This window comes from Macaca fascicularis, chromosome 8, assembly GCF_037993035.2.
Source record: "Macaca fascicularis isolate 582-1 chromosome 8, T2T-MFA8v1.1".
In the NCBI taxonomy this organism is placed as follows: domain Eukaryota; kingdom Metazoa; phylum Chordata; class Mammalia; order Primates; family Cercopithecidae; genus Macaca; species Macaca fascicularis.
Window position 1 is genome coordinate 62,150,681 of NC_088382.1, and position 21,581 is coordinate 62,172,261.

Sequence of the window (21,581 nt, forward strand, 5' to 3'; positions counted from 1 at the left end):
AGTTTTCTGGGAAGCAGATCTTCCTGAGGGCCATGTGTAGGCACATTCCCCTCAGAGGAGATGATTTTCAAAGGAAATTTCCTAGAGCTTAGGATGCACTGCCTTAAATGCACTGCCTTAGGCCGGGTGCGGTGGCTCACGCCTGTAATCCCAGCACTTTGGGAGGCCGAGGCGGGTGGATCACGAGGCCAGGAGATCGAGACCATCCTGGCTAACACGGTGAAACTAAAAATTTAGCCAGGCGTGGTGGCGGGCACCTGTAGTCCCAGCTACTTGGGAGGCTGAGGCAGGAGAATGGCGTGAACCCGGGAGGTGGAGCTAGCAGTGAGCTGAGATGGCACCACTGCACTTCAGCCTGGGCGACAGAGTAAGACTCTGTCTCAAAAAAAAAAAAAAAAAAAGAAATGCACTGCCGTAAAGAAATCTGAGACCTGAAACAAGCTTGGGTAGCATCGTAAGGTGAATGGTTGGTTTTCATTCTCCCTGATTTCTGAGTTGTCACTGCTGGTGTAGACTTCATCCTGCAACTTTGTGCAACTGGCAATGCTGAATATAAACCAAAGCCATGTGTTGGTGTCTTTTTGCCAAACGACTCCAGCAAATAGTCCTATTATTCCCTTAGGTAACCAACTTGTGCCAAGGATTTCTATTAGTCGCCGTACCACGGCCTCAGAGTCACAGCTTTGTGACATTAGGGGACAATCTCCAGCTTTATGTTTTAGAAGACGGTTTGTTTTTTGATATATATTTTTAATATGCCCAGTTTAAAGATAACTCGGGGCAAGTAACACACTAAAAGGGCCTTTAAAATTTTTTTCTTGCTGATATTTTGAGATGCATCTGTTGCAAAATATGTCAATGTTAGAAATCAAGCTCCTTCATATAGGGATAGATCATTTGAAATAGATTTCTCTCAAGAATAATCCAATTCCTTACTTTTTAGTGTTTGCATAAATTCACTCCAGAAGTCATCCACAGTACTTTTTAAAACATTGTGCTTTTAAAAATCTTGCTTATTTACTCTTAATCCATAAACAAACTAATTTCTAACACAAATGAATGTAAACTGGATTTCGAAAAACATTTTAACATAGAAACTTTCTTTAAAGGCAAACATGTGTGAACAAATAACACATACCAATCAATATGAAAAGGGCTGTAGGCTCAGAGGACTTTGCCTATTTAATATTTTAAAATATTAAATAGCTGTGCCTCTGAAAAAAATCACAATTCTAAATTCAGCACTAACAATAAATTTGTAAGCAAATCCACAGAGAAAGATCTGTTGTAGAGGAGAGCTTTCATATAAATTCTTTGATTGAATTCACTTTCTTTCAACGTGTTCTACTTTTTAATAAATAAAAATGTCGCCTTACCTCTCTTTTTCTCCAGGTAACTTGTATGCCAACTCAGTTTGCCCTGCTGTGTCAGGGGTACTAAATAAATGACTTTGTCTGATTTAGTGATAAATCCTGAAATTCATTCTATTGAGATAAGAAATCAAACAAGAAAAATATATCAGGCTGGACGAATAAATAGAAGAGCGGCAATAAACACTTAAGTGAACAATCAACAAAGTGTTGACACTTATCTATAGTTTGGTTGTACTAGAGTACAAATAGAATGACAATTCTTATACTATGTATCAATGGGAAAAATTGTTTTTTATTTTTTAAGGTAAGCCAAATTTATTTTTGTCTTTATTACCAAACTATCTATCTATCTATCCATCTACTTACCTCTGTATTACTTCTTCAATTTAGTTGGGAAGTTCGATAAGAGGGACTCTCAATGATCATTACTATTATTTTTATTTTTAACCACCAAAATAAAAAGTTTAGAAAAGATTTGGAATGTACTATACTCAAGCGGTCACAAAAGGCAGATCCAAAATGTATTCGTTTGTTACTTAGGGTTCTTTTTAAAGAGACCATCATAACATGATACTAATCCTTTTGCTAATGCTTTAACTTTTTGTCCAATGAAACGATTTGCCCTTGGTTTACTCTGTGTTCAGTCATCATACACAGAGCTGCCTCACCTCTATTTGGTCCTGGGGATGAGCACAGAATCAGTTTTCATCAGGCCATTTGGCCCTTGAGAGAAAACTTTGAAATTCAGTGTGGTGCACTCAACGTACTACAGGAACCAATTTATACAAATACCATGTATATCCATGCACAATTAAAATGTTTATGTCTGGCAGTTCTGATGTTTTAAAACACAAGCCACCAACCTTCCTTGCAGAAGATTTCTGCCGTCCTGCCTTCTCTACCCTTTGCAGTATATCAAAGTGCTCAGCTTTTTAATCATAGACTTCTGTATTTCTTGTAGGATTTGACCAGACATTAAGTAGATGCTTCTTCAACTCAAGTCAGCAACTATAGTTCCTGTGGAAAAATGGAGACAAAATTCTCAAGTGATAGAGCAGATTACTGCACATGATGTGAGAATTGAAAAGTAGCACAGGAGCTTGGGAATTCTTAGTTCGTGTTTGATTGCAACTAAAAAAAAAATGGCTTTCTCTCCAAATGTTTTTGGCCTGTTCTATTGCACCCTCAGTTCAGAAAGAGTTCTGAAGCTTTCCACCTGCCTATTCCCCTTTGTTTGCCATACACTAACCTAAAACAAAAGATCCTGGAAAACAGTCACACTGGCAAACAAAGCTCTTTCTAAATCCTGAAAGTAATGGCTTTTTGTCTAATACCCTATCGTGTTATGTATTTATTAGCAATACATTTTCCATTTATTTTCTCAAAGATTGCCAATAAAGAACTGAATCACATAAGGGAGTAGCTGTAAAGCCTCTGAGTTCCCTAATGTCAAACTCATTAGCATTCGAATAAGCACACAGCAGCACATCATCTGCACAATTGCAATTTTTTACTACTTTTAATAGCATTTCTCAAAGGGCTCATTTTCAACTTTCTTCAGTGGTTAGTTGGTTCTCAGGGGAAAAGTAGCTTCCTGACGCTCACAGCTTCCACTCAACAGCCCGGCCGTTTGCTGTCAGATGCATCAGCCCTCTGCCCTAACCCCATCTGCCGTGGCTCCCCTCCCTGGGGAAGAGAGTGAAGGCAGCACAGCTGAGATCGGCTTGGAGAAGTGCACAGAGGGCACTGACAAAATATAAGTTTAGAAATATGATTTGACACAATAGAGCTCATGAAGTCTAAGCACACCAAAATACAAATGGGAACGAGGAGCCCTGCAGAGGCTCTCCATCCATGTGTCTATCATTAATAACTCCACCCACCTGCTGTTTGGAAGCACACCCTTGGCAGATACCAAAAGGAATCTGCCACTGACATCGGATCCCTCTAGCCCCTGCATGTGCACTGTTAGATCAAGGAGATACCTTTAAAAAACCATTTGTCTTAACTGCCATACTTTTTTGAGTTTGATCTTAAGTACATTATGAGAGTTAAGGCCTTACCAAAATATTCATGCAGTATACATATTTTTGAAGGCAGTTAACCTAAGACTTAGAATCTTGATCAAGCTCTCAGAACTTGTAACTGTTAGTTTCAGCCCCCGCCTGCTTAGATGAATACTTCTGCATTGAAACTCATTTTTTAATGAAAAAGGAATCTTAAAAAAGGAAACAATAGGACAAGCAAGGTGTTAGTAACCTAATGGGCTACCCAATTCTTAAATGTGCTCTCTGATGATGACATGGCTTCGCTTGTTAAATGAAGTCATCACGAAGGACTACATTTGTCCACTTTACTATCTGCCAATAATTAGGGACTCTCAGTCCTTTATGGCTGCTTAATGGGTGAGTACTACTTCTGAGAAAGACAATTCTTTAAACCTGTGCTACAAGGTAATGAGTCTGGTGTGTTACTTTCTTCAAAAATAGAGTATATCAGATTATATTTTTTCAGGTAGAATGAATGACCTAAACTGATAATGATATACATGTTAATTGTATCCCCAAAGTAGACAATCATAGATTTATTTATGGGTCCTTGGCCAGGTGTGGTGGCTCACACCTGTAATCCCAGCACTTTGGGAGGCCGAGGCAGGTGGATCACATGAGGCCAGGAGTTCGAGACCAGCCTGGCCAACATGGTGAAACGCCATCTCTATGAAAAATACAAAAATTAGCCAAGTGTGGTGGTGCACACCTGTAATCCCAGCTACTTGAGAGGCTGAGACACAAGAATCACTTGAGCCCAGGAGACAGAGGTTGCAATGAGCCAAGATCGCACCGCTATACTCCATCCTGAGCAGCAGAGTGAGACTCTGTCTCAAAAAAAAAAATTTACTTATGGTTCCAAAGGATGTAATTTTTTTTTAAGCCCTCAGAACTAAAGTCAAAGGGAAAACTTTGTTGAAACAGCAAATGAGTTTAATATGAAATGTATGTAGCACGCATAGCCTTGTACTATAGTAACTAATACAAGGTCATCAGCATCACCAATTTCATTTTGGAACTTGCATACCACGGGAACCAGAACATTCTGTGGTTCTGATATAAACCACAGCATCCTCTCAGAAGTTCAGAATGTTGATACAGACTCCAAAGACCACTCTGAGATTTGTTTTTTTTTAATAAGTAAACATAAAAATTTTAGCACATTTACCTTAGTATTGCTATCCCTTGAGGCCATATCTTCACAATTTACAATAGATTGAGCTCTTAATCGCTCTTCTAACGTTAATATCTTCACCAATTATTTGTTAGTTGGAATGATGAAAAAGAGGGGATTAACCTTGCCTGGCTCAGTTTTTTGAATGTTAAGACAAGTTCTTTACAGTCCCAAGTTTCTAGCTTTAGTTTTATATTAGTCAGTATGATACTTTAAGTTATAGTCAAGTTTGTATAACCCATATTGCTCCATTAAATTTCTAATGAAAACTTAAACCCTTTATTTTAGAGTTCCTAATCAATCAGCTGCAGAATTGGTATTTTCAACATAGCAAGAGATTATATATTTAGAAGTTGATGAACAAAAATTATGTAAGCCTTTTCCACTTTATATTTATGCCATCAAAAATGACTTTCTTCTGCCTAGCTTTCCAGGTTGATATTAGGGCATATGCTTCGTTGGCTGGAGCAAATGAAGATAAGCACTAAATTTCATTTAAGATGTTTAGGCAAAGACAAACACTCTTTGTTGGCCATAAACTTCATTTTTACCACCAGCCCAGAATTAGGCCCCTGATCACAGCAGGAGTAGAAACAAGAGCTTCAGCAAAACTGGAATCACTCTGCAGGATAAACAGCTCCCATGGCAAAGTGGGTCAATGGTATCTCGCTTACTTTTAGGGAGGATGTCTCAGATTTTAAATCGTTGCATATTCAACAAGATGAATTATTTGATATTAGCAAACAGACTACTTTTCTTGATCACCTTTTAACATTTTTTGCCTCCCCGAGTGATTGCTGTAAATATACACACAAAACTTCTTGTTATTCAGTATAGCTTGTCATTTTAAAAGAATAAAATTTGTCAATGCACACAATTTCTGTGGATTAATTTAAATGATTTTTACCCGTTTGCCCAGCTTTTTGAAATCTCTGCCTTAAGAACCTTTCAAAGAATTTTCAGTACAGGGAATGCTATAGCAACTCTCATAGGCTCTCAGAAAAACGCAATTTTTGCTTTTGCAGATTGTTAAAGTCAGAGCATCACAATAACTTCCGGTTCTCACTGTGATAGATATGAAGTAATTGCACTTACACTAGTACGCATAACAGTGTTTGTATTTGTCCTTCCAGTCCCTGTAAAAATAAAACATAGATCTCTTCTCCTTAAGCTCTGAAGCAATTCCAATAACTTATGCAAGACCTATATTTCTCTCTGCAAGATGATTTAACTTTCACCTGATTTAAGTAACAAAATAGCCCTCAAAGATACTTAAAGCCTTGCTGTAATTAACATAACTGCATTTAGATGCCATTCATGACTGATAATTCTAACACCTTGTGGGAAAAAAAAGTTGCATGCTGTAAACATTATAAACATATTCAAATAAGCTTAACACAATCTGCCATGCTTATTTCTGCCTAGATCATGGACCAGCGAAATGGTTAATGCAAATGGATTTATAATTTGCTTTGGGGGGCCAGTTTCTTCTCCTTATTTATTAGCCCAGCTGATGGGGCAGATTTGATGAGGCACTTCTGGAATAATTGAGTCATCACACAAAGAAGGCTGCTAGCATTCAGAGTGGTTTTATCAGCAGCAAGCAGGCCTGATTACTGACAATTACACTCTGATCCGGTGATGGAGGAGAAAGAGCCAACGAGTGGGAAATGTCCGTGTTTCTATCCAGGAATAATTTCTACATTCATTTTACATGCTAAGTGTTTCCTATCTCTGCATAATAAACTGTAAACAGGAATAGATGGCACAATGTCCCTTAATATTTCCTGGTAATGAAGACACAAATGTACAGTGAGTGCTGATAAATATAGATGAAACATAAGCTATTCTCCCAGTCTGTATTGTTACCTTTAAAACAAATGCATTTTTGTGGTAAAAGCATAATCATAGCTAATGCAAAAAAATGACAGAAGATTGAAACTGTCCTTGTAACTACATAGAAACTTTGTAAAAGTCCTGTTAATCACTGCTGCTTTAAAGGCTGGCGAGCTGAAGGTGAGATACTAGAAACCACATCATTTTGTTTCTCAACAGTCAACTGTGAAGAACTCCTTGGGTTAGATGCAGCAAAGGACAGAGCAACAGTGACCTCCATTAACACTCAGAGAGAGCACATCTCCATGCTAAACTGAGAAAACAATGAAGCTGGCACAAGGCGACATCTTCACTAGCATGGATTTCAATTTCCCTTCCATCAGGCCTTTCAACAAAACATTGACCATGAATAGTAAAGTTAGATCTAAGATTGCTTGATTCGTCAAGCAGAGCAATGCATTGCTGTCTTTGGGGTGGCATTTTTAACCACTTGTTTACAAGGTTTATTAACAAAATACTATGAGCAAAAAACGCATCTCACAGAGATGCTGGATTAAACTAGCTTTCCCTGTAACCCGGAATCTACTTGGAAACACCTAGAGAAAGGAAATGTTCACACTTCTTAATGTGCTTCCGTAGATTTTAGTGGGAAAATTTTAATTTTCTGTAATATTAAGTTTCCTCTTTTAAAAAACCAATCAGGTACGAAGCTCCACATAATGAACCTGCCTGGGTCTGTTTGCTTAATCTTTTCTCTAAAGCCCCTTCCTGGCTTCCAAAGAAATAAAAGTTATTCTCTGTTTTCCTGTGGTAACTATGGAAACTCTGTTTTATTAAACTAACCACTTAACTTCAAGGCTTGTGTGGCAACTAAATGTGCTATTTTCAGTAAATCTATACTAAACAACCTGATAATGTCAAAACATTTTTAATAAAGTTCAAAGAGCACTTGTTGATTCACAAATAAAGCTTTTTATTATGTAAAGGGAATTTTCTCTATTTAAGCTATTTCATTATATAGATTATTACACAATGTACTTGATAGCTTTAGACATTTTCCATTTTCCTTATCTATCTTTAAGAGGTTCTTTAGAATTTTTTCAAAAATTCTGCTATTTTTCCCAACAGTAACTGTTTGTTTTTCAAAAAATCTTCCTCATATTTTGTACCTTTGAATTAAGATAAAATATAGTTATTTATCTTTGTTATCTGACTATGAAATATGGAATGGGAGAATATACTGAAATTTGCAAAGCAAATGACACAACTCAATTGTGGAGGTCAATGGGGCACTGGATTTTTGCAGAATGATCCTTGGATTTTATTCTCACTACAGTGTTTAATTTAATACAGATTTTTTAAAAATACGAGTATTATTCTCCTAAGAATTTACTCATTATTTGTTCAGTACACACATATTGAGAAGAAATCTACAGATTGCCCTGCTAGACAGTGGGCATAAAAGGATACGTAAAGCACAATTCTTGTTCTCAAGAGTTCAAACGAGGAAGTTGAATATTCTGATATTATGTGCAAGGTATTATTACAGAGGGAGGCAGAAGGAACAATGGGAACACAGACTTAGACCAGACTGGAAAAGCTTCCAGAAGATGATGATTCCTGAAAAATTCATCCCTAGAGAGATTCAGAGAACTATGACTAGGATAAAGCAATGTCCCCAAAGACCAATTGAAAGGACACCAATGGTTGAAATTGTTCTTGGCTTTGTTAAACAATGAATTAAAACCATATTTTTATATAGTTACAAGAGGGTCAGAGAATTGATGGTCAAATTAGATACCTAAAATGAAATGTTTTGAATTTGATGATTTCATTTCTACGTTTCAAAGGAACTTTTTCCTTTAGCGTCAGAACTGCAAGATCTGTCTGCTGAAATGTGATTTGTCATTCATATTGTGGTTGACAGCATCACCCAGAATTCTGTATTCCAATAGTGTTTTGATGGCACTCTCATCTTGATGACGATGTTCTGCCTGATATTAGCTTGTCTAGGTCCAGTTTCCCTTCCCTAGGCTGGTGGGTTCATGGAAGCAAAGGGCTCTATTGTTGACCTTTTGATGTAACATAATTTTGTGGCCATAATAGGTGCTCAATACACTATTATTGAATTGAATTGAAATAAGTGAAAAATAACACTTTTCAGATGCTTGAGATAATTGTTAATTGGATTTCAATACAAAACAACCGAGACATTTTAGCATCTGGAATAGTATAGATTTTATCTGTTTGATTGCCATGCCAGTTAAGAAGAATTTACAATTTTTTCTTCTTTTATGTTGAAAACATCAGCTCCCAACATGCAAAGGAGAGCAAGTGTGAAGTGTAATAGATTTTATGGTCAGATTTTTTCAAATATCTACTTTTATCTCATTTACGTGAAAAGTTATGGCTTATGATTTAAATGGATCCTTTTGCAGGAATAAAAGTTAAATGTAAAATAGAAATAATAGTCATATTTTTCCAGATTTGGAAAGAAAACTATATAGGAAGATCTTCAACTCATTTAAACTATAACACAGTCCCTAGTTCTTAGACTTCACTTTTCTCACTTATAGTTTCCAGACTGGCCTGACTATTGTGCACCTACATTTATTTTAAGCAATGTATGTTCATATATTCATACTGATGACTTTTGTATGGGAGAGAAAATGGCACTCACCATAAGTAAAGACAAAACCAATTTATTTTTTTAATCAAAATGATGAGGCAACACAGTATTTTCTAAATAAATACACCTCACCTTTACCAAACTCACAGAGTGATAGGCATTCTTGTGAGAATTTGTATGTGCTTTCTTACTTAGTCATCTTAGCATGTCTATGGTGAAGTATTATTGATGTTACATATGAGAAAAGGGAAGGAAATTGAGCTCACCACCTTACCCGGGGTTCACACAGGTAGAAAGAGGTAGAACCAGGATTCACATGGCCACCATCTGCTTTCAAACTCTAGGCTCGGCATTCTTTGACTGTCAGGTCTCTGCAGCAGAGACCTGGCCTTCTGTCCCTCAATGTTCCATTCCACTCAGCCATGCTCAGGTAAACGTGGACTCACTAAAAAGTCCAATAAAGCGTGTACTCATTTGTACCTTGGGTGACACAGGTATTGCATTTACAAATATTTCATATAAAGAATTTCTGGAGAAGGAGGGTGTCACAAAGTAGAAAACAGAACTCTCTGAGTTGGCAATAACCATCATTCTAATTGACAAAATCAATATTCCAATTCTTACAGACTACCAATCTTAGCCTCTCAAGAACATTTTCTCTTTACTCAAATACAGGAATTTACTTATAGGATTTAGATTGCCAGCTGCAAAACATGTCCCATCTATTGGGGGCTTATTTTATGTATTAGTTTTCTATTGCTGCTGTAACAAATTTTTACAAATTTGATGGCTTAAAAAGGCAGAAAGGTGTTATCTTATAGTTTTAGAGGTCCAAAGTCTGGTATGGTCTCACCAGACTAAAACCAAGTTCAGCTACACTCCATTCTGGAGGTTCCAAGGGAGAATGCATTTCCTCACTCATTGGGCTGTTGGTGGAATCCAGTTCCTTGCTGTCGTAGGACTGAGTTCCCTGTTTTCTTGAGGAGAGCCATTCCCAGCTTCCATAGCCCACTCCTTTTTCGGTGAATGGCCTGCTTCCTCCATTTTCAATGCCAGCAATGCTGGGTAATGTTGAGTCCCACTCACATCTCATCTCCCCAGCTCATTCCTTGGCCTTTTTCTGAAGGACCATGTGATTAGTTGGCCTTTTTTAGATAAACAGGATAATCTCAAAGGTCTTCATTAAATCACATCCCTTTTGTCATGCAAGATAACATATTCACAGATTTCCGGGATTTCATGGATATTTTGGGGGGAGGGTACCTTATCCTGTCTACCACATTTTTAAATCATACATGTTAATTCTGAATGTCTTACATATTAATGCCCCTAATATCAGACATATGAAGTCATGAATCAGGATGAGCAGGTATAAACACTCCTCAAAAATCTATATGAATATAACCCAAATTACCATGAGGATACCAACAATAACCAAAGCAAGCATCTTTTCTGGTCCTCTAAAATAAAGTTCCTTAACTTCTCAGGTTTTTGATGGATGTTGAGAAGTTGGAGATTCTTTTTCTTTGGGGGAAAAGTTTATTTTTAAATAGATTTTACTTACCTTCCCTAAAAGCTACTGGATCTGAACTGGAGAGTTTCCATCACTCCTGAGGAAAAGCATCGGAGGAGGAAAAATGGAAAGAAAAACAAAAAGAAAACATAATTAAATGGCATTTATCTACAGCTTATTAACTGTATAAAACAATCCTTTCAAGTAATTTCCATGCTGACTATTAGAATATGGGTTAAGATATTACCGATCTTCAATAGTTAAACAATATTCATTTGAAAGAACTCTGCCTTAATGAGAAAAACAGGTGTCTACTGTTATCAGAAAATGCTTTTTAGATTTGAGGCCTTTTGTTCATAAGTACATTTGAGAACCTTTTCTAGGGACACACCTGAGAGTGAAAGTGAATTATCAATGACAATCTTTTCTGGGAAAAAAAAAAAAAAAAGAATCAGTGGTTTAACACTAATTTCTAATCAGATCCTACAGAAAGGAACAGCCCGCACGGCAGCTGTACTTTTCCCAGGGTTAATTACCTTTCACTGCTCTCTACTAATGAGTCAGCTGTTCCTGTCATTGCACACTACACTGGTTCATCTGGAACTCTAGCTGTGGACAAACACAGGAGTGACAGTCCCATTTACATACGGGGTGGGGGCATGTTGTGTAAAGATTTCAAAAGGATTTTTTAAAAAATCCTTTAATTCTCATGTGTCTCCACGCTAAAAATATTTTTACAAAGAAGGTTGTACTTGGTCAGCTACTGTTCTTCCTCCCAGATCCCTGGGTTCACCACTAGTAGATATAAAATAGTGCCGAACCCTTGGAAAGAGGCGAACTTCACCATCTCCACAGAAAGCTTTGTCTCACTGATGCCTTGACACCAGAACAATCACCCTATAGGATGGAAGGATAGCCTCAAAAGTTTGCAACTTCTACCACTAGTAAAAAGACTTCTGGAAAAATTCATACTGCAGAAAATTAGATTCAAGGTAAAAAACAACCTAAGAGAAAAAGATCCCCAAAATATCTTAGCATTGCTTGTACATGAAAAGTGAATTAGAAAATTGCAAGTTCCACAAAAAAAAAAAAAGTTGGACTTGAAAGCTATGTTTTGACCTAATATGTCTAGATCACTGTGGGAAATTATATATATGTATGTGTAAGTGTGTATATATATACAATTTATTACCCAGATAATAGCTCTTTCATATAGTGGCTCTGCTTTCCATCCCATAATGCAGACACAGTCACAGTGGGCCCTTATATATTTTTTATCGTGGCAACCAGAAGTTTAAGCATCACTTCCCTCCTTTTAATTCCAGAGGTAACTGAGAGGGATGTCCAAACAGTAAGCATACACTGAGTTCCACTTTCCTAGCTTCCAGAATGCCTCTGAGTAAAGGATACCCTCTCACTGGTAAGTTCCTCACTTTAAGTCTTAAAATTTTAGAACAGTGGCTCTCGGACGTTAATATGCATCAGAATCACCTGGGCGGGGTTTTTTTGTTTGTTTGTTTTTTTGTTTTTTTTTTTTGATGGAGTCTTGCTCTGTAGCCAGGCTGGAGTGCAGTGGCATGATCTCGGCTCACCACAACCTCCGCCTTCCGGGTTCAAGCGATTCTTCTGCCTCAGCCACAGGAGTAGTGGGGACTACAGGTGCATGCCACCACGCCCAGTGAATTTTTGTATTTTTAGTAGAAACGGGGTTTCATCATGTTGGCCAGGATGGTCTTGATCTCTTGACCTCGTGATCCGCCCGCCTCGGCCTCCCAAAGTGCTGGGATTACAGGCGTGAGCTGCAGTGCCCGGCCGGGTGGCTTCTTAAGTGGCACGTTCTGGTGCCAACACTCTGAGGTTCTCACAAGGGTCCAGGTGCTCCTGTTGCTCCATGGACTGCACTGAACAGCAAAGTGTCAGAGCAGTGGCTGTGGAACCTCAATGACATCAGAATCTCCTGGAGGGCTTGTGAAAGCCCAGGCTATGCATTCCGTAGATCCGTGGTGGGACATGAGAATGTGCATTTCCAAGTTCCCAGATGATGTTGGTGTTGATAAGTTTGCAGACCATACTTTGAAAACTACTTCTCAGGTATTCAATATTAAATGTGTTGAAGAATCCCAACCCCCAAAAGCTAAATATACCCACGTAGAGCAGAAGTGCTTCCACTTTATTTTTGAGCTATTTATTTGCTCTGGTTTTAATACTCTACGATAGAAAGGAACAGATAAAAAGTGAATGTTCTGGCCCATCATTGAAATACATTCTCAGATCCACTTTATAGCTTATTGAACTTGATCTTCCCTTCAGATGAAGCCATTCATGTCAAGAAAGAAATGGCAATTATGTACTTCTTCATTCAAGGTGCCATTATCAAATATAAGCTCACAAATTACAAATCTAAGAGTTTGCACAATATTTAAACTTGCCAAAAGCAAATAAAATACGGGAATGAATTAATTACAAATTATATTATAAAAACAAATTTAAATGTCAAACAAAGATGCAAATTTCCTTGAGACATTCAATATTTTTATCAGCCCTAGTAAATTCTGACTTACTTTCCAAATGGTGCAGCAGGTTTCTTATATATAGTGGTATATGAGGTGTTCCTTGTTGATCATTGCTATTTTGAAGAACACATTATCCTGAAAACTTCTTGGAGGATGGAAACATTTTAGTCTAATACTAAAAATATATTTGCATTGCTGTTCACATAAATATCTCTGTGATAAAGCTGTTACAAGGGTATTTTGCAATATTGTTCACAGGAATACATATTTCAGGAAGAAGGCAATAATAAGATAAATTATAGAATAAAACATCTGCTGAATATCTTTCAATAAAGAGATGGAGGGTGCTTCTCTAAACAGCAAGTCATTCACCAAGCAGAAGTTAGGTGCTTTGGCAGTGATCTGCTCAGTTCATAAAGGACTAGTTAGTGTTCTAAACAAGAACTTATCAACTAGTTCTCCAGTAAAGCTGGGAGAATGTAAGCACATGAGAAAGATTTTAAAAGAATCAGTGCCCCTTCTGAATTCTCACTGCCACCTACTTGTTTTTGCTGTTCCACAGATATTTATTTTAAAAAGCTACTTTAAAATATCAGTCTCATCTAAATACAAGAGGATAATATCACAAATAAAAAAATGTGATTAATAGCAGTGTAACTAACCCTCTTGGTATAGAACACTATTATTTAATTAATTCATTAATTTATGTACTCAAATCTTCATTAAGCACCTATTCTTCTGGAGAATGTTTGTATAAACCAGTGGAGTCCTCAGTGAGTGAAGAGGGGTGTATAGTGAATGCCACTCCAATAGTGAATCTATTTCTGTTGCATAAATCAAAGAGATAATAAAATAAAAATCTCCCTGCAGATGTGGAGGCCAAATTTATTTCTTGATAACATGGGAGAACAATCTGATAAGTTTGACAAAAACTCCACCCTAGGAGTACAAACATCAGGGTGTGTAGTTTGAGTGAAGAAGAATTCCTAATCCTACAGATCTAGGATGGACAGACATTCTGTTGTCATGGTGTGAGCCTGTTGTCATGGTGTGAATGTCAAGATCCTAGTTGATCCCTCTCTCCTTGGATGGCTTTCAAGAGTTACAATGATTCAGATTAAATAAGTGCCTCTAGTTATTTGAATATCTGATTGATAGTTGTCTTCCATGACCAATGAGAGGTCAGTACAGTTTATGTCAGGCGTTTTGTCCAATGCTTATCCAATTTAAGTCATTATTTTCATTGGCTTTCACCAGCCAATTGGCTTCTCTCTAGATCACAGTGTCTCATTAGCTGTGGCAAATTACTGAGGGAATCTGACCTTTTTGGTTTTCTTTTTAAAGTCAATTAAATTTAATCAAATTTGTTATTGGATATTGACACATTATAACTATATGTTTATGGAATACAAAGTGATGTGTATGTAGAATGCAGAATCATTGAATCAAGCTAATTTGCACATCCATCACCTCAAATATTTATCATTGATTCCTCTTGCCTAACTGAAACATTGCACCTTTGACCAACATCTCCCCAATCCCTACTACCCCAACCTCTGGTAACCACCATTCTGTTCCCTGACTCTATGTCCAGTCCTTCTTGGTTTTCTGTCCAAGGTAACAGATTATTTATTTTTTGGCTATGTTAAATTTTTCCAAAAAAAAAGCATGCACAGGCATTCCCAAAAAATGCCTTAGAAGAACAACAGAATCCCAGCCTTTAAAGATTTAATTTATACAAGGTGCTTTCAAAGTGAATGACAACCACTAAGGAAAACGGTGTTGAGATTTCTTAAAGAACTAAAAGTAGAACTACCAAACTCGGCTCACTGCAACCTCTGCCCCCGGGTTCAAGTGATTCTCCTGCCTCAGCCTCCTGAGTAGCTAGGATTACAGATGCCTGCCACCACGCCCTAATTTTTTGTATTTTTAGTAGAGACAGGGTTTCGCCATCTTGACCAGGCTGGTCTGAACTCCTGACCTCGTAATCCATCCGCCTCGGCCTCCCAAAGTGCTGGCATGAGCCACCAGGCCCTGCCAGAACTACTGTTTGATCCAGCAACCCCACTACTGCGTATCTACCCAGAGGAAAAAAGTCATTATACCAAAAAGATACTTGCACACGCATGTTTGCAGCAGCACAATTTGCAATTGCAAAAAAATGTGAAACCAAGCCAAATGTCCATCAATCAACAACTGGATAAAGAAACTGTGTGTGTGTGTGTGTGTGTGTGTGTGTGTGTGTGTGTGTGTGTGTGTGTGACAGAATACTACACAGCCATAAAAAGGAATGAATTAATGGCATTCTCAGCAACCTGGATGGGATTGGAGACCATTAGTCTAAGTGAAGTAACTCAGGAATGGAAAACCAAACATTGTATGTTCTCACGCATAAGTGGGAGCTAAGGTGTAAGGATGCAAAGGCATAAGAATGATATAATGGACTTTAGGGACTTGGGAGAAAGGGTGGGAAGAGGGTGAGGAATAAAAGACTACAAATTGGGTTCAGTGTATACTGCTTGGGTGATGGGTGCACCAAAATCTCACGAATCACCACTAAAGAATTTACTCATGTAACCAAATATCACCTGTTCCCCAAAAACCTATGGAAATAAAAAGTTTTAAAAGCAATAAGCATTAATTAAAAAAAATGACACAGATGAATGCCACTTAAAAAATACATAAAAATAAAAAAAGAATGTTCCTTAAAGGAAATTCTTGCCTTGTGGTAAACTAGATGAACTAGAGTTCATCTCCTGAACTTCTCCTGCCCCACACCTGGTCTCTGGGTTCCCACAGGAAACCACACCTGCTCCTATGGTAGCCCCTAACCCACAGAGGAGTCCTGATTCAGAGCTCATGATCAGCTTCAGACTGGAAGCTCCTACAAGAAGGGCAAGGGGGCTCTTCTCTCTGCTTCTCCTTTGTAAGCAAGGTGCTCCTGAGGGCATGGCCTATTCACATGAGAACCAGCTGACTAAGTGTTGTATTAAGAAAAAAAGGGAAGTATGATGAGGCCCCTGACCCTGTGATTTGAATTTTAGGAAAACTATGGACCAAATATTTAGAGATAAAACAGTAAATATCCACAGCCTGTAGCAAAAAGTGATGCTGGTGAAAACATGCAGTTCCAATTCATTTGTAAGACTCATACATGTGAAGCTTAAACCAGGTAATTCTGTATTATTTGTTATATCTCAAAACTAGTGAAGTAGGAAATAATCTTATGAACAGTTTACTCATAAGTTGAGATTAGTTTTACAAATTAAGAAAATACAAATGGATAAAAAGCCTATGCAGTATTGCTGTATCTTCGACATAAGAACAACTATCAGCTTTGGTGCAGGGGGAGCGGATATTAACACTGAAGGACCGCCACTGCCAGATCAATCATATGCTACAATTAAAGGAGTGACTGGCATATTAAAAACGCCGAAAGAAAATACTAAACTAAACTGGGTAGTTCTGAAAATACCGGGCAATAAATAAAAAGAAAATAGAAGAAATAAAATATTATTTATCATGACAATATAAATGAATATGCTAAGCAACATACTGATCTTGGATTAAATAGTGGCAGTGGTGGGAAGTAGAAAATAGCAGATGATGCTTTAAAATGGTCTAAAGGAGGCAACAAGTAAGCATGAATCAGAGGAGGCTTCCAGCAATTGCTGCAGTCACTATACATTGCCACTGACGAAGGCATTGGACTAGGCATTGCATAGTTATGGTATTTAAATCTCACCACAATCTAAGGAGGTTCACATTATTATTCCCAATTTAAGCTGAGCAAACTTAAGTCACTCTTTTAGTACGAGCTAGTATTCAGAACTATATCTAGGCTGAACGCAGTGGCTCACGTCTGTAATCCTAACACCTTGGGAGGCCAAGGCGGGTGGATCTCTTGAGTTCAGGAGTTCAAGACCAACCTAGCCAACATGGTGAAACCCTATCTCTACTAAAAATATAAAAATTAGCTGGGCACGGTGGCAGGTGCCTGTAATCCCAGCTACTTGAGAGGCTGAGGCAGGAGAATCGCTTGAACTTAGGAGGTGGAGGTTGCAGTGAACCGAGATGGCGCCACTGCACTCCAGCCTGGGCAACAGAGTGAGACTCCCTTTCAAAAAAAAAAAAAAAACAACGATATCTGATGCCAACATTCTTTCTGCTGTGTAGCTCTAGCTAAGATGGCAGTGGAAGCAAGATACCTGAACATCTTTCTTTGAGAAAATCATAGAAAGACCCACAATGATAGGGTGGTCTCTTAGGGAATGTGAGTTTTTGTGCTGAATTAGACAGGAGATAGACTGGATAGACTATTGGAATACCAGTCAAAAAAGCTAAGATAATGGGAACACTGAAATACGGTAAAAATCATAAACCTGGTATGCTGGGGAGGACAGCAATAAATGACCTGGGAAATACTTTACGGATGATTGGAGACTGTGAGCACTGTCTGATTCAGCAGAGTTAGAACGGTGACACACTCTGTCTCTCAAGTAACACCAACCTACGTTCGAATCCTAACTCTGCTGTTCTGTGATTTCAGAACTGCAGTTACCTCCCTCACCATCAGGTTCCTCATCTGTTAAAAGGGACAAACAGATCCTCCCTCTAGAACTGCAAGGATCGCATGAGATGCCACGGATAAAAGCATGGTACACAGTGGACCTTCAGTAAAATGCCATGATCCAAAAAGAGATCAGTCCCTAGGCAAAGCCCACAGGTATGTGGTCCACAATGAATGCCCCAATGTGGGCATGGCGAGGACTTGTGTTGATGAGAGTAATTACATCTCTGAGGATTAAGCAGCTCATTTTCTTCAAGAGAACATGGAGTTAGTAGGATAATTCGTTAAGCATTCATTAAAAAATATTCATTTTTTTCTATTATTCTATTATTTCTTTACACTAGATACTATTATAAATGCTTTATGTATATTAACTCAATCTGCATAACAAATGTATGAATCAGGAACTATTAATTATTTCCATCTTTAAAGTTAGGAGATTGAAATGCAGAGCATCTCAGTGCTTGCCTGGGGCCACATAGCTCCTGAGGAGTAGCACTGGGATTGGACTCTTGCACTAAAGCCCATTTGTTAGATCAAAACAATCTATCATCATCACAAGATGGGTGATGGAGATGAAGGGATGGATAACACAGATATTATATTTCAGTGTGGGAGCCAAACTCAAAAACAAGGAAACAATAAATATTCAATGCAGTTGAAAGCAGTGATAAATGCAATGGGACAATAATGTAGGCTAGAAGATGGGCTATTTCACATTGAGGCAGGAATGACCTTTGCTGACTGAAGAAAGGATGCAAGAACCATGTGCCATAGTGTAAACAGTTAAAGCCCTTGTACCTAGAATAAATAAAAAACCATTACAGCTCAATAATAAAAAGACAACCCAATCAAAAATGGGCAAAGGACTTGAATACACATTTCTACAAAGAATGACCACTAAGCACATGAAAAGATGTTCAACATCATTAGTCATTAAGGAAATGCAAATTAAAATCATGATGAGATACCACTGTGAACCCATTAAGACGGTGAAAATAAAAAAGACTGACAATAGCAAGTGTCGAAGAGGATGCAAAGAAATCCAGCCTTCACATGTTGCTAGTAGAAATGTAAAATGTTCAGCAACATTGAAAAATAGCTGGCAATTTCTCAAATGGTTAAACATAGAGTTACTATATAATCCAACAATTGACTTCTAGGTACACACCCAAGAAGAATGAAGACATGTGTCTACTTGAGAAATTGTACATAAATATTCATAACAGCATTATTCACGGTAACCAAAAATTGGAAACAATCCAAATGTCTATCAACCAATTAAAGGAACACAAGAGGTGGTACATCCAATCAGTGGAATGTTATTCAGCAATAAAAAGGAATGAAGTACTAAATTAGTGCAACCTCTATAGAAAACAGTAAAGACATTTCTCAAAGAACTAAAAACAGAACTACCATTCAATCCAGGAATACCACCACCGGTATCTACCCAAAGGAAAAAAATTATTACACCAAAAAGATACCTGAACATGTATGTTTGTTGTAGCATTAGTCACAATAGCAAAGACATGAAATCCACCTAATTGTCCATCAACGGATGACTGGATGAAGAAAATGTGGCTTAAACACGCATGTGCATATACATGTATACACCATGGAATACTGCTCAACCACAGAAAAGAGTGAAACCATGTCCTTTGTAGCAAGATGAATGGAACTAGATGCCATTACTTTAAGGAAAGTAAGTTGGAAACAGAAAGTCAAATACCACATGTTCTCACTAATAAATAGGAACAATGTATGAACACGGACATAGAAAGTTGAATAATAGACATAGGAGACTCGGAAGGATGGGAGGTGGGAGGAGGGTGAGGGATGAAAAATTACTTAATAGGTATAATGTACCCTATTTGGATGATGGTGACATTAAAAACTCAGACTTCACCACTGTGCAATATATCCATGTAACAAAACTGCACTTGTACCTCCTATATCTATACCGATAAAAGGAATGAAGTAGTTATATATGCCGAAACATGGATGAGCCTTGAAAACATGACAAGTAAAAGAAGCCAGGCAAAAAGATCACATATTATGTGACTCCATTTATATGAAATGCCCGGAATAGGCAAATCTACAGAGACATAAAGTAGATGAGTTGTTGTGCAGGGCTGGGAGGATTATGTTGCATCTTCCCTTTGGAAGGTGAGAGATAAGGGGTGCAGAGTTTCTTTTTTGGAAAATAAAAATGTTCTAAAATTGACCATGACGATGAATGCAAAACTCTGAATATACTAAAAACCATTAAACTGTACACTTGAAATGGGTAAATTGTATGATATGTGAATTATATCTCAAGAAAGCTGTTAAGAAAACAGGTGGAAACACAGAGACCACAGTAAGATGCCTGCATGCTATTTTAAGAATGATAGGCAGTTCTTGGACAGCTTTGAGCGCTGGCATCACACAGGGAAATCAGTTTTTGGACCATGGCAGTCAACTGGGTATGAGAAGATGAGCCTAGATGGGGTGGAGGTGGTAAAGGTGAAGAGAATGCAAGCAGTTGAAGTTCTAACTCCATTACAAAAAGAAAAAGCAAAAAAAAAAAAACCACCCCACAAATTAAGAACAGATGTGTATCAGCTGCCTGCTATGATCCAAACGCATGACTTTCAACTCCCCAACATGGGGTTTCTATTAGAGAAGGCAAGCTCTTCCTTATCTCATGCCTCCTACTTTTTCTCTATAGGACCCCAGATGGGGAGAACAGTTTCCATTTCCCAACCCCAATCTCCTTTTTTGAGACAGGATCTCACTCTCTCACCCAGACTGGAGTGCAGTGGCATGCTCATGGCTCACTGCAGCCTTGACCTCCCTGGCTCAAGCAATCCTCCCACCTCAGCCTCCTGACTAGCTGGGACCACAAGCACAGGCCACCACACTTGGCTAATTTTTGTATTTTTTGTAGAGACAGAGTTTTGTCATTTTGTCCAGGCTAGTCTCAAACTCCTGGGCTCAAGCGATCCGCCCACCTCAGCCTCCCAAAGTGCTGTAATTACAGGCGTGAGCCACCAAGCCCAGCCTCCACTTTCCCTTTAGCCTTTCTAATTGCATGAATTGTTTAAGACTGTTTCAAATCCAAGAGAAAAATCGCTAGCTTTTCTGGTTCTCATTAGTTTTTTAGTTTTCTAAGTTTCTATGCCAATATCAATTATATATAATTGATGTATGATAATATAAAACTTAAGTGTTAGATAGAATGTTTTCTTTTTAATTATACTATGTAAATATAATAATTAACAAAGACTAACATGTTAAAGGAACTTGTAGTTTAAAACTGTTTCACACTGAGTCTACAGAATTTTGCTACCTCATTTTACAGAAAATTTTGAGACTATTAATTCTGAATAGTCTTAACATCTCATCTGTAGGCTTATACAGGTGTCTTAATCTGTGTGCATTCCTCCTTTCTTCTGGTTTTAGAGGAAGAAAAGAGATCCTCTCCTTTCTAAGGATGGGTTCTTTACTGGGCTCACTTTACATTTGTTTCCTGCTTCATCTACTTTTTCTTTCTTCTGTATCTGAAAACTTTTCTGTCTTCTTATCTCTCCTGGTTCTTTCTCCTCGGCATAGAAACACATTTATTCTTTACATATTACTATCTCTGTTTTTCAGGGTCAAACTTCTTAATAGTCCCAGAGGCTTCCTTTCTTTTCTTACCTTGCTTTCACTACACAACTCATGGACTGCTATCTGGCACATCTAATGGTGCCGGATCAGTCTATTTTCAGAGCAACTCACATGATTGCTCAGTCTTTTCCTAAATAAGCCATTTATGTCTCTGGTTTATGTCTCACTCTACATATTCTCCTTGGAAACCACATCCAAAAGTGTATCTCTTCATCCCAGGTCTCACTCCTGAATTTCAGATCCACTAATCAACTGTACATTCAATGTCACCACC

At 37.9% G+C, this 21,581-nt stretch overlaps 1 protein-coding gene and 1 long non-coding RNA gene across 11 annotated transcripts in view; both read right to left on the reverse strand.

Moving 5' to 3' along the window:
• ST18 (ST18 C2H2C-type zinc finger transcription factor) overlaps positions 1 to 21,581 on the reverse strand; it is a 146,204-nt gene that overhangs the window by 111,242 nt on the left and 13,381 nt on the right. For 5 of the 9 annotated variants that reach the window (XM_073998811.1, XM_045398240.3, XM_005563304.5 and 2 more), the window contains exons 3-5: positions 10,625 to 10,670; positions 2,237 to 2,390; positions 1,377 to 1,484 (exon numbers count right to left, since the gene is read on the reverse strand). The gene's annotated coding sequence lies outside the window, so the exon portion shown is untranslated. Of the gene's footprint in view, positions 1 to 1,376; positions 1,485 to 2,236; positions 2,391 to 9,334; positions 9,506 to 10,624; positions 10,671 to 21,581 lie in introns of all 9 variants that reach the window. The other 4 variants (XM_073998807.1, XM_073998809.1, XM_073998808.1 and 1 more) reach the window with 1 other exon arrangement.
• The window catches only part of LOC135964731 (uncharacterized), a 195,001-nt gene continuing 175,740 nt past the window's right edge, over positions 2,321 to 21,581 (reverse strand). The window contains exons 4-6 of one of the 2 annotated variants that reach the window (XR_012416424.1): positions 10,625 to 10,670; positions 9,335 to 9,505; positions 2,321 to 2,390 (exon numbers count right to left, since the gene is read on the reverse strand). This is a non-coding gene — a long non-coding RNA (uncharacterized lncRNA). The remainder of the gene's footprint in view (positions 2,391 to 9,334; positions 9,506 to 10,624; positions 10,671 to 21,581) is intronic. The other variant, XR_010577278.2, reaches the window with a different exon arrangement.